Genomic DNA, 14,578 nt, shown 5'->3' on the forward strand with positions numbered 1-14,578 from the left:
TATCGACACCATATCTATAGGGCAACCGACCCTCAAAGATGACCCTCAAAGATGACACTTTTCTCTCTTGGAAGGAAGCTCTCTACTCACACATTTTGTCCACTACCTCCTCAATTTAGAATTTAAACCCACCAATTGAGAAAAAGAAGATTTGGCCTTTGACTTTGGATGTCATGAACAATATCATAGTCTTCAACATCTTGACCCAAGGGGTAGTCCGTTGGACCTATTTTGCTTCATCACCTCTTTCCTCTCTCTGGTTAATCTTCTACTTTAGCTGTCCCCTTCTATTTTGCTTTGTCATTGCCTCTTGCTGCTCTTTGGTTAATCTTCTACTTTAGCCTCCCCCTTCTTTGCTCTTATTTCCCTCTCTTTTTCCTTATAATTCTTGGCTCTCTTATTGGATCTCTTATTGGCCAATACATCCAGATATTGTTGCTCAAGGATAACGATGTTGATAGCCCTACCTTCTCCATTGGTAGGACGTAATTAATTGAGTACCCATCGATTGTAATGGACAAGCAAGGGTCTTGCCATTAGCAAGTTTTTGGACATTATTTTAGCACTACACACTTTAAGTGTGAAAATCAACTTGGGTTTTTGAATGTCTTAAACTCATAAGGGCTTATCTCTACTAGGGTGTATAGATGAAGTTAACATTTCAGACAGCACATGATTGTTCACAAAAACCCAAGATTATGGATTTTGGGTATGAACAAGATCTAGTTGTGAATACAATTCCAACTAGATTATGGATTTTTGGGTCTGAACAAGATCTAGTTGTGAATACAGTTCCAACTTCCGTGGATCTCCTATTTTATCCTCCCCCCAAAATCAATTCAAACTCCTAATATCTCGAACTACAAGCCCTTGCCTACCCGCAGACATTCCTTGGTGTAGCTTCAACCCTAATGGCACCAATACAAGGTCACATAGTCTTACAGAAAGCCACACCTTCCACCCACACACACACATCCATGAAACATGAGAACATCCCTAGAATCTCCCAAGTGCAAAATTGAAGAGAAGAAAGCCTCATTCTTCCCCCATGAAAATAGGACACGAACAAGTCGAGACTACAAAGGACCACTCGTAGAAACCCTTGCTTCCTCTTCCACACAGAGAGGTGAAAGTGCTGATACTTGATTCCCCAAATACTCCCTCAGCTTGGACACTCACAATCACCATTTTGGATGCAAATAAAAAGCCGTTTCACACCCTTCTGCCCCATTTTTCGACCTTTTGAAGTCCATTTTTTGTTAGTTTTGACCCCCAATGGACAATGTTTTGGGGCAAAACCCCAAATAGGTTGATCTTCTCAAAATTTTGCAGGATTGATCTTGATGCTCAAGTTGCATGGACATATACAAGATTCTTTTTTTTACCACGTCTAGGTTGGTCTGTGAATCATTGCATATTGAACACTACAAATAGACAATTACTATGCGTATCAAACTTGGCTGGGTTAGATGAGACTATCCACAATTCACACTTGCAATATTTACATATATTCTAGAAATCCCCAAATCACACCCTACAACCAAAAGAATCCACTTGGTACCACATCTCGAGCTTCAACACCGTCCATGTATGTACATGTGCGTGATTTTTGACACCCAAACCTGACTATTTACAATGTACTGTACATTTTTCACCATATTTGAAACCTAATATCACATTGGCAAAGTTTCAAAATGCATGTATCTACAAATTTTTTTACACATGTCCATGCATATACACACTAATCTATACACACAAAATGTTGTATATCAATGCCAAGTAGCTCATCGAAGGGACTTCCGTGTAGACTGTCTCTAGAAAAAGGTCCCCACCAACTACATTCTCCTTCCATTTCTTGAATTTTGGTATATTCTAAAATTTTAGACACTTGATCTATCTTATGATGTTTTTTGTATTTTATTTGGAGATTTGTTTTGTTTAGACCGACGCTTGTTGAGTTGGTGGCTGAATAGTTTTGGCCATGATTTGATGTTTAGTACTAGAGGTGGCATTATCCTTCTCAAAAAAAAAAAATAGTGAGCATCTCCACATCATAAGGTATGAGTACATGCCATGTCTTTGTGTCAAGGTCATACAAGGTTTTCTTGCTTTTGGTCAATTGTTTTGTTGCTAGCTTATAAAAAATGGATGATGTGTCAATCCATCTAACTGATTTAATTTGGTTGGCATATGGTTCTCCTCCCAACCTACTTATAGCCCTTGGCCCTTGCAATTAGGACCCCTTAACTTATGCCTGGCCCTCGGCTCCTAGCCGCACTGATCTATTCAGTCCCTGGCCCTTGGCCTGCTGCCCGATCCTACCATTGGCTTGACATTACTCCCCTTGGATAAGTCAAAAACAAAAGTGGTGAGATCTTCCCAAGAACACTAATGTTTTTTTGCACTGGCACCCTTCAAGGATCCAGCTGTCTGGTGGACCGGAATACGGTGCAGTAGGAGGTCCAATGAAACCAAGAGTAACATCTTGATTTTCCACATTGTTGTCCATTTGCAACCATCTTGTGTTACCGGATCCCATCCAATCATAGTGTGTAGACTCCATTTAGAACGCATACCAGCATGCTAAATGAGTTATCACAACAAAGATGTACCCAAAAGAGTGCTTCTTTCACTTTCCATGAAAACAACTTGCTAACATAACTCATCAGCCAAGTTTAAGTCTTTGACTTGTTATCTTCTCGTATCAGAAATAACCTCACCATAACCAGTTTTGTCAAGGTTGAGAACCTAAATTATACTTGAAGATACTAAACCTAGTTGCAAACTTGCTTTAACTTACAGTAAGCAAAATCCAACATGAGCAATAAATACATACTAATTGGATTGCTTGGTACTAATGTACGCACTTTGCATGTCCTTAGCATGTGAGGGCCATTCCCAGACTCGACCCTACTAACCTCCCTCGGTCCTCCAGACCCTCCCAGAGAATGACGTAGATCTATCTGCAGGTATCCCTCCCACTTGGGATCGACACTCAGGCAGGACTCCGGCCTATCTCGAATGCCAACCCAAGGGGGTACATCCCTTCATTCAATGATTCTATCCGATTCTCATAATCAATCTGTCCTTGACAGCTTTTCGCACCCAAAATCGTGGTCCTTAGTCTTGATGCTCTTGATCTTTAACTTGAGGATCTGCTCTTGCTTTCTTGTTCTCCCTTGGTTCATGGCGATAACCCCTTTTTCCTGACAAGCAGGCATGGTAGTTATCACTTTCCCCTAAGAAGAGGGATCTTGCAATCCTACCTAGTCTTGCTCGCCCCCGATTACTCGTTTTTATCCCACGTAGTCCTAACGTTTAACATAACATTTTTAAATCAACATCCGGCCATCTGACCCTCCGGATCCGCCCACCCACCGAACCATTTCATGAAAATCCCTTCCCGAGGTAGTACTTAACTACTACAAAATCAGGAAGACAGTAGTCTATCAGACATCATCAAACAACAAGCAGCATGCAATCTGTTGCATACCCTCATTCAGAAAAATTCATCTGGTTGTTCCCACCAGATCTTTATTTAGAAACTTTTTAATTCATTTCCTTTCCTTTATCTGCTATAACTAACTTGTAGCTAGTTTCCTAACTAATCATGCAACAAATTTAGTTTCAACCAGTTCATCTTACCTCCCCATTCAGGCCAAGATAATCGGTTACAAGCCATCAAAATGGAATCACCTTCATAATATTTCCCAAAATTAAGTGTTTGGGAAAGGCTCATCAAGTAATTTAATCATTCCTTCCTAAGCATTTTATTTCGAGAGGTATAGCACCATCTGGTGACAGATGCATAGGATAGCCCCTATATTCCTAGCCTTTCCAGTTCCTTTTTTAGCAACCAAGTCGAAAAAATTTCCTTAATTAAATTCACATCATCCTCCCTGAGTATAACCTTCTCATCCAGCTATTGGCATCAGGACATACCCGGATAAGATACCGCGGGTACTTCACCCGGCCGGGCAAAAATAAAACAAACCCATTCATCCCTTTTCCCTTGGGCATGAATGACCTAGGTATAACAACTTGCCGGTTACACTTCCCTAGTCGAAAAGTGCCAATGTCCGACAAGTTCCCCAAGAGAATCCTCTCAATGGGCCGGCCTTTCAATGAAATTGACCCCAAGAAGATCCATCTTGGTTCCCGGTCATTTCCAGACAATCTTTAAAACTCCTAGTTAAATCTATGTTTTGCAATGGGCTATCCCTATCACCTCTCGAGCTTCCTTTTTAACTCCTAGTTGGTAATTTCCACGTTCATTCATTTATCAATCTTAATTCCTACTTTCATTAATTATCTACCAGCCAAGTTTATTTAGAAAATACAAGCGAGTTTTTGCCATAGGCATGTGATGGTTAATGTCTCTTCGGAAATGCCAAATTTTTAAGTTCAATTCCCGTTTTGTCGATTCCCAGGTTTTTGCAATCCTTTGCCATCCATGGGGCATCTCCATGGAAGCTTGTAGAGTTTTCGGTTCAAACAACACGGAGATCAATTCCACGAAGTTATCCCCTATCTCCCCCATCCCGTATTTGCAAACAAACTTGTAATTGAAAACTTTAGAAATACTCTTCAATACTAAAAATGGAACTACTTGTATCAAGCTTAGATAACTACTCTTTTCTTATGGTACCTAGCTTTCCATTTTAGGAAGCTAGAAGGTCATCCTATAATTTATGAGTTTCCGAGCTTTTCATTAAGGCTTAAACCTAAAATACAAGGTAGTCACTAAAGTTTACATCTAAGTGCAAAGTTACCATTAAAGCTTAGCTTACGAGAGCAAATCTACCTTTGAAGCTTAACTTTATGATGCATAGATACTCTTATCACTTAACCTTAATTGCAAGGTTTCCATTAAAGCTTAAAACCTAAAAATGCAAGCTAATCACTAAAGCTTACATCTAAGTGCAAAGTTACCAATTAAAGCTTAGCTTACGAGTGCAAATCTATCTTCGAAGCTTAAGTTTATGATGCGTAGATACTCTTATCACTTAACCCTAATTGCAAGGTTTCCATTAAAGCTTAAAACCTAAAAATACAAGGTAATCACTAAAGCTTACATCTAAGTGCAAAGTTACCATTAAAGCTTAGCTTACGAGAGCAAAGCTACCTTTGAAGCTTAACTTTATGATGCGTAGATACTCTTATCACTTAACCCTACTTGCAAGGTTTCCATTAAAGCTTAAAACCTAAAAATACAAGGTAATCACTAAAGCTTACATCTAAGTGCAAAGTTACCATTAAAGCTTAGCTTACGAGAGCAAATCTACCTTTGAAGCTTAACTTTATGATGAGTAGATACTCTTATCACTTAACCCTAATGACAAGGTTTCCATTAAAGCTTAAAACCTAAAAATGCAAGGTAATCACTAAAGCTTACATCTAAGTGCAAAGTTACCATTAAAGCTTAGCTTACGAGAGCAAATCTACCTTTGAAGCTTAACTTTATGATGCGTAGATACTCTTATCATTTAACCCTAATTGCAAGGTTTCCATTAAAGCTTAAAACCTAAAAATGCAAGGTAATCACTAAAGCTTACATCTAAGTGCAAAGTTACCATTAAAGCTTAGCTTACGAGTGCAAATCTACTTGTGAAGCTTAACTTTATGATGCATAGATACTCTTATCACTTAACCCTAATTGCAAGGTTTTCATTAAATCTTAAAACCTAAAAATGCTACCTTTGAAGCTTAACTTTATGACGCGTAGATACTCTTATCACTTAACCCTAATTGCAAGGTTTCCATTAAAGCTTAATACCTAAAAATGCAAGGTAATCACTGAAGCTTACATCTAAGTGCAAAGTTACCATTAAAGCTTAGTTTACGAGTGCAAATCTACCTTTGAACCTTAACTTTATGATGCATAAATACTCTTATCACTTGATCCTAATTGCAAGGTTTCCATTAAAGCTTAAACCCAAAAATGCAAGGTAGTCACTAAAGCTTACATCTAAGTGCAAAGTTACCATTAAAGCTTAGCTTACAAGATTAAATCTATCTTTGAAGCTTAACTTTATGATGTATAGCTACCATTAATACTTAATCTTAATTCCAAGGTTACCATTAAAGCTTAAACTTAAAATGATGCAAACCTTCCTAGTATTAAAACACATGGATTAATTAATCCTACTCGAAATGAAGATTACCTTCTCCAAACAAGAGGGAAATGGGGTTGAAGTCCTTCTTGAAGAGATGTGATGCTCAAGGAGGAAGGAAGGGATTTGTGGTGAAGAGGAAGGAGAGAGGAGCTTCTTCACAAAACCCTCAAGGGTTTGGCCTTCAAGAGAGGAAGAGAGTTGAGGGTTTGGCCTTCAAGAGAGGGAGAGAGCAAGAGCAAGGTTTAATGGAAACCTTGATTTACTTAAGCATAGTCTTGAGCATGGCAAGTATGCAAGTAGCTTAGCAATATATGTGTGTTGTCTAAAATTATATAGGAGAGGGGGTGCTTATATAGGAAATGGTGGATGGAATTCTCTTCTCAATTCCTATTGGACCCCAATTCTCTTCTCAATTCCTATTGGACCCCAGATTCTCTTCTCAAATGCTATTGGACTCCAATTCTCCTCTCAATTGCTATTGGACCCCATTTCTCTTCTCAAATGCTATTGGATCCCAATTTTCTTCTTAATTCTTATCTCTTAACTTTACCTTTCAATTCAGTTAGTCCTTTTTTCTCCTAGTTCTCGATCTAGATCAGTTCCCACGCGGCTTTTGACAAAGAAGTATAAAATAATCTTAATTTTAAAGAAAAAATATAGGGATGACGTAATTTCTTATCTGAAATATCCTTGTCTTTTCATTATGGAGTAAAGTCTCGTTGTCCGTATAACTTCTTTGTTGGTCTTACTTTTTCTAAATTATTTTTTAGGCCGAAAAATTTCTGAATGGCTCTAGGGTTTAGGGAGGGACCTTACAAACTCCCCAACAAAAAGAAAGAAATGTCCTCAGCTCGGGACATGCTTTAGAGAGTAGACAGATTCAATCTTTCGTCAACTTATGATCGAAGATGGTCAGTAACTTTTGGGTATTTAGATTAAAGGACAGTGAAGCTAGTATGGACCTTGAATAATACACTTCTCTTTCATTTTTTCAGCGCTGACTCAAAAGTCTTAATCATAAACAAGTTTTCATGACTCGAGGCTACTTTAATTACTGAGTGTGATCTTACTCAACTAGGTATTTTTCCTTTGGTGTGACCGGATTGTGTTTCTCTTGTTAGGTGTGAAGATCATTTCTTCACTTTGCTCTCTATCTGGCCTTAATACACTTACCATTCTTACCTAAACTTTAACCTTTTTTCGTTTTGAGAGTTGACTCATTTCACTATTAATATCATCCAACTAATACCATGTTCTTGATAGTTAAAGGATTTCATAGTGATCTTTCAATTAATCTTGCAATATTTCCTCCCTTGTGTACCCAATTTATTTCCTCCATCCTTATTTCTCTTATGTCTATAGCTTACTGCCTCGTCTTTCACTTGGTAATCAGATATTTCACGTATCATAACAATTAGACTTGTAAAACACCATAGATGATTTGAATCTCAAAATAATTGACTGACTAGAGATGCTTGAATTCCATAAATATGATAATTGATTACATTCGCATAAAAGTTACATCAAAAGTGCCATCGATATCTTGAAGAATAATTTTAAGTTGTTCCGAAGAACCAACCAAAAATATGATCAAGGGTTTGGACAAAAAGGGAGATATTGGTTTGATATCAAAAGGTCCACAATATTTGAATGCAAGCTTACGGAATTTCCCTAGCTTTAAGGAGTTGCGTTTGGGTTTGACTCTGAGGAGAACTTGTTCGTCTGCTAAAGCTTCTAGCGGAGCGGTGAAGATCAGCGTAGCTCTTTTGCCTATCACTAGCTCTCTTTAGGTTGTCTCTGATGACTAGAAGTTGATGATCCATCTCTTCCAGGGTAGACTTAGCGGCAGGAACATGAAGACCTGGGTCAGCTAATCGAAGAGGGACTAAACATTCCTGACCATACAAGGCGTTAAAGGGTGACATTTCGAGGCTGCAATAAGCAAACTCAACTAGGGGAAGAAACTTGATCCATTGATGGGGCTGTTGGTTGCAGTATGCTTGAAGCATATCTTCAATGACTTGATTCCCTTGCTCAGTTTGACCATCAGTCTCCGGATGATAAGCTAAGTTGAGATTCAGTTCGGTATCCAGAGATCGAAACATAGCTTGCCAAAACTTAGAAGAAAATTTGGCTAGTGATTCTTGCAGGGATTCCATGTAATCTTACTACCTCTTTGACAAATACTTGGGCTATGTCGATGATGGTGGTTGTCTGCTTGACTGGAATTAGATGAGCCACCTTAGTGAGCTTATCTACTACGACAAAAATAGAATCATAGTTTCCAGTTGCCTTTGGAAGACGAGTGACAAAGTCCATACTCAGACAATTCCCACTTCATCTGAGGAATATCTAGGGGCTAAAACTTTCCAGGTAGTAAGAAACCATCTGCTAAGGTATAGTCAGTTAAGTGTTCCCTTGGGTTCTGAGCTTGAATCTCTTGCAGAAGAGGTCTAAAATAGGGGTCTACCTAAATTTCTTGCTAAACTTCCTCGGGTAAAGAAGAGCTAAGGAGTGAATTTGTTAGGGTTGATGAGGACAAGATTGTTCGTAAAGAGATCTTTGAGTCTATTGAAGGCAGCATCTCTCCCCAACAAAAAAAAAGAAAGAGATTTCTTCAATTCGAATAAAATACATAATTGATGAAGCTTCTTGGATACGTCTTGCGACTTAACTTCTTGTTAACGCTTTCAACTTGACTTCTCTCTTACACTTCTTCATCTCAAAAATCTGCTAATATAATATTGGAGTCATGGGAAATCTTTCTTAATAAGCTATCCTCTTGAATAAGCCATCGTGTTTGTGGCTTCCTCGATACACTACTTTCTCTTTGTAAGCTATTGGTAATTCCTTCTTTATCAGCACTTGTTATCCTCTTATTTTTTGCGATCTTCACTCTCTTGTAACTCAGTCATTTTCTTATCTGATGGTGTCTTGGCAAGAAGACTTGGTTCTTCCTGTATGCATCTCTCACTTGCAGAGTGCAGATGAAGCAGTTAAAAGACTGTTCTTAGAGCGATACAAAGATCTCCTCTTCCCTCAGCCAAATTCTTGTGTCGGCATGACGATATGGAAGACATGGCGACATCTCACAAGAGTGACTCTCTCGGGTAGAGACCATTTCCGCAATAATACTCGACTTGCTATGGTTACAAAAGCTCTGGAACTTGGCCTTCGATACTACTGCGTCAAAAGGACACGAGATCTTGGGTTCTCCTCAAGGTTGTTCTTGCTTGTGCAGTTTATTCCCCATTCTAAGATTTGCCTGATACCATATGGAGTCTTCCTCTTAGAGGTCCTTTTTTTTCTCAGCTCATATCCGAGAAATTGCTCAAGCTATTTCTTGTAGAAGCATTCCAGAGGGTGAGCATCCTAACATGTGCGGCGCTTGCGATACTTGGTTATGTGACCATATATTAAAGGATCTTCATGAGTTGTAAACTTTCTTGCCTCTCTGTAATTACTTCATGCCTCCCTTGTAATCCTTTTTGGCCTTAATTGAAGAAATAACCCTTTTTTAAAAAAATTGAGTATAGTCAGTATTTCCTTTTCTTCAAATGTTAGTCTCTCTTCTTCAATTGCCAATGAGTTTTTAATGACTTCTCTTTACTATGTACTTTTAATTTCTGCAAATACTCTTTCGTCTACAATAGTCTTGAGTAAAGATTCCAACTTTAAAGTTCTTGGCTAACTCATACGTCTGCTTTCTTATTCTTCTCAAGACTTTGAATGATCCGTAGAATTTGTGAGTTTATCTCTTGCACTTTCCCATCTTTAAGGGATTTCTTTTGGTCGGACTTAAAAAAAACACTTGGTCATCACTTGCACTCTTAAGATTCTTTCTTATGACTTGCAATTTGGCAATCCAATTCTTCGCTTGATCAAAAAAATCCTTCTTTCTGAAGATTATCTTGGTACGATTTACAATTATCTTGAATTCTCATGAAGTACTAACAATAGAAAACTTGGGAAATCCACAACTCTTGCCCTCAACAAGACTTCTTCAATTCAGTGGATAAGTACTCAATTTTTCATTGTATTGATGTAAACAAAAATTCCATCCTTGTCATTCCATGTAATCTTCCAACCCTTATAAATTCCAACCTTCATAAATCTCTCATTTATGAGCTTACTAAATTTCCAGCATAGCAAGCCTTTGCTCTAGCATTGCAATTTCCATCCTCTCATAGATAATCCGTTGAATTTCTTCTGGCAGATACCAAGCCATCTTGAAAAACTTTGAATAATTTATTGGAACATCAAGACATCATTTTGTAATATAATTGAAATTTGGGTGCTAGACTGAGTTGTTTTTCTCTCATGCATTAATCTTAAATCCAAAATTCTAGATTCCAAGGTCCAAGATTCAAAATTAGGCCCTGATACCACTTGTGAGGGCCATCCCCAGACTCGACCCTACTCACCTCCCTCAGTCCTCCAGACCGTCTCAGGGAATGACGTAGGTCTATCTGCAGGTATCCCTCCCACTTGGGATCGATACTCAGAAAGGACTCCGGCCTATCTCGAATGCCAACCCAAGAGGGTACATCCCTTCATTCAATGATTCTATCCGATTCTCATAATCAATCTGTCCTTGACAGCTTTCCACACCCACAATCATGGTCCTTAGTCTTGATGCTCTTGATCTTTAACTTGAGGATCTGCTCTTGCTTTCTCGTTCTCCCTTGGTTGATGGCGATAACCCCTTTTTCCTGATAAGCAGGCACGACAGTTATCACTTTCCCCTAAGAAGAAGGATCTTGCAATCCTACCTGGTCTAGCTTGTCCCCGATTACCCATTTTTATCCCACGTAGTCCTAACGTTTAACATAAAAATTTTAAATCAACATCCGGCCATCTAACCCTTCGGATCCGCCCACCCATCGAACCATTTCATGAAAATCCCTTCCCGAGGTAGTACTTAACTACTACAAAATCCGGAAGACAGTAGTCTATCAGACATCATCAAACAACAAGCAGCATGCAATCTGTTGCATACCCTCGTTTAGAAAAATTCATCCGGTTATTCCCACCATATTTTTATTTAGAAACTTTTTAATTCATTTCCTTTCCTTTATCTGCTATAATTAACTTGTAGCTAGTTTCCTAACTAATCATGCAACACATTTAGTTTCAACCAATTCATCTTACCTCCCCATTCAGGCCAAGATAATCGGTTACAAGCCATCCAAATGGCATCACCTTCATAATATTTCCCAGAATTAAGTGTTTGGGAAAGGCTCATCAAGTAATTTAATCATTCCTTCCAAAGCATTTTATTTCGAGAGGTATAGCACCATCTGGTGACAGAAGCACAAGATAGCCCCTATATTCCTAGCCTTTCCAGTTCCTTTTTAAGCAACCAAGTCGAAAAAATTTCCTTAATTAAATTCGCATCATTCTCCCTGAGTATAACCTTCTCATCTAACTATTGGCATCAGGCCATACCCGGATTATGGCCGATTTCCAATAAGATACCGCGGGTACTTCACCCGGCCGGGCAAAAATAAAACAAACCCATTCATCCCTTATCCCTCGGGCATAAATGACCTAGGTATAACAACTTGCCGGTTACACTGCCCTAGCCGAAAAGGGCCAATCTTCGACAAGTTCCCCAAGAGAATCCTCTCAATGGGCCGGCCTTTCAATGAAATTGGGCCCAAGAAGATCCATCTTGGTTCCCGGTCATTTCCAAACAATCTTCAAAACTCCTAGTAAAATCTATGTTTTGCAATGGGCTATCCCTATCACCTCTCAAGATTCCTTTTTAAATTATCAACCTTAATTCCTACTTTCATTAATTATCTACCAGCCAAATTTATTTAGAAAATACAAGCGAGTTTTTGCCATAGGCATGTGATGGTTAATGTCTCTTCGGAAATGCCAACTTTTTAAGTTCAATCCCCGTTTTGTCAATTCCCAGGTTTTTGCAATCCTTTTCCATCCATGGGGCATCTCCATGGAAGCTTGTAGAGTTTTCGGTTCAAACAACATGGAAATCAATTCCGCGAGGTTATCCCCTATCTCCCACATCTCGTATTTGCAAACAAACTTGAAATTGAAAACTTTAGAAATACTATTCAATACTAAAAATGGAACTACTTCTATCGAGCTTAGATAACTACTCTTTTCTTATGGTACCTAGCTTTCCATTTTAGGAAGCTAGAAGGTCATCCTATAATTTATGAGTGTCCGAGCTTTCCATTAAAGCTTAAACCTAAAATACAAGGTAGTCACTAAACTTTACATCTAAGGGCAAAGTTACCATTAAAGCTTAGCTTACGAGAGCAAATCTACCTTTGAAGCTTAACTTTATGATGCGTAGATACTCTTATTACTTAACCCTAATTGCAAGGTTTCCATTAAAGCTTAAAACCTAAAAATGCAAGGTAATCACTGAAGCTTACATCTAAGTGCAAAGTTACCATTAAAGCTTAGCTTACGAGTGGAAATCTACCTTTGAACCTTAACTTTATGATGCATAAATACTCTTATCACTTGACCCTAATTGGAAGGTTTCCATTAAAGCTTCAACCCAAAAATGCAAGGTAGTCACTAAAGCTTACATCTAAGTGCAAAGTTACCATTAAAGCTTAGCTTATGAGATTAAATCTACCTTTGAAGCTTAACTTTATGATGCATAGCTACCCTTAATACTTAACCCTAATTCCAAGGCTACCATTAAAGCTTAAACTTAAAATGATGCACATAAACCTTCCTAGTATTAAAACGCATGGATTAATTAATCCTACTAGAAATGAAGATTGCCTCTTCCATACAAGAGGGAAATGGGGTTGAAGTCCTTCTTGAAGAGATGTGAGTCTCAAGGAAGAAGGAAGGGATTTGTGGTGAAGAGGAAGGAGAGAGGAGCTTCTTCACAAAACCCTCAATGGTTTGGCCTTCAAGAGAGGAAGAGAGTTGAGGGTTTGGCCTTCAAGAGAGGGAGAGAGCAAGAGCAAGGTTTAATGGAAACCTTGATTTACTTAAGCATAGTCTTGAGCATGGCAAGTATGCAAGTAGCTTAGCAATATATGTGTGTTGTCTAAAATTACATAGGAGAGGGGGTGCTTATATAGGAAATGGTGGGTGGAATTCTCTTCTCAATTCCTATTGGACCCCAAATTCTCTTTTTAAATGCTATTGGATCCCAATTCTCCTCTCAATTGCTATTGGACCCCATTTCTCTTCTCAAATGCTATTGGATCCCAATTTTCTTCTTAGTTCTTATCTCTTAACTTTACCTTTCAATTCAGTTAGTCCCTTTTTCTCCTAGTTCTCGATTTAGATCAGTTCCCACGCGGCTTTTGACAAAGAAGTATAAAATAATCTTAATATTAAAGAAAAAATATAGGGATGACGTAATTTCTTATCTGAAATATCCTTGTCTTTTCATTCTGGAGTAAAGTCTCGTTGTCCGTATAACTTCTTTGTTGGTCTTACTTTTTCTAAATTATTTTCTAGGCCGAAAAATTTCTGAATGGCTCTAGGGTTTAGGGAGGGACCTTACATAGCACAAGATTACACTTTGTAATCTGCCTAAGTTGGCTATCCCCTTGGATACTGACGGTAGCATAACTTTTGTAACCTGCCTATCCCCTTGGATGCTAACAGTAGTGAGATGTATGGGATTCCCCACGGTTTATCGACAGTCTTCCAAATGATTGGTAAACGGAGATCACAATGTCCTACAACACTGCTAAGAAAATAACAATGTCTTGAATAACCATGTTGGTTAATTTGAAAGATCCACAAGCACCCAAAACAAGCCATGACCTATATTGGTGATTGGTAGATTCAAACATAATCGCATAGGGAAACCGCACATAGAGTGAAAAATGCTTCATACTAATGTGAAGAATATGCATGACGTTCCAAATCAACCTTTGCTAAACATTAGGGCCTAAACACCTAGTGCGCATGCATTTAGCAAAAACAAATTCGAACCTGCATATCAATGATCATAGTTGCCAACACTTATGGCGGATGTGATGCTCCTAGCACACATTAAGAGGAGTGTAAACAATCCTGAATAGAAACTAAATACTTTCTAATGCAATCATTTGCAAGCCTTGCTAAAACGTTTGAACCATAATAGAAGGTGAAACTTTAAACACTTCTAGGTACAAACAATGAAACCTTTTCATTAACTACTCATAGCCGTGATATATGCATAAACAACCAGCCGTTAATGTTGTTTAGCCGTACTTGTAACATTAACAAGTCGTTTTGCATATCCGAATTTTTTTGGCCACTGAACTTGTTCTTGATACGACGTGCTAAACATGGTCTAGAAAACGGATTTGACCAGCACCTAGGGACATCGTCGCGACACATAATTAGCAGCGTCAGTGTTAGTCCCAGAGACTCATATTCTCCATATGTGGAATATGTCTTAGCTAAGGATGTCAAAAAAAAGAACATCCTTCAAGTACAAGATGTACTAGTGTGTGGAGGTAACTGCA

The sequence above is a fragment of the Adiantum capillus-veneris genome, chromosome 4, assembly GCF_014529385.1.
Source record: "Adiantum capillus-veneris isolate H3 chromosome 4, ASM1452938v2, whole genome shotgun sequence".
In the NCBI taxonomy this organism is placed as follows: Eukaryota; Viridiplantae; Streptophyta; class Polypodiopsida; order Polypodiales; family Pteridaceae; genus Adiantum; species Adiantum capillus-veneris.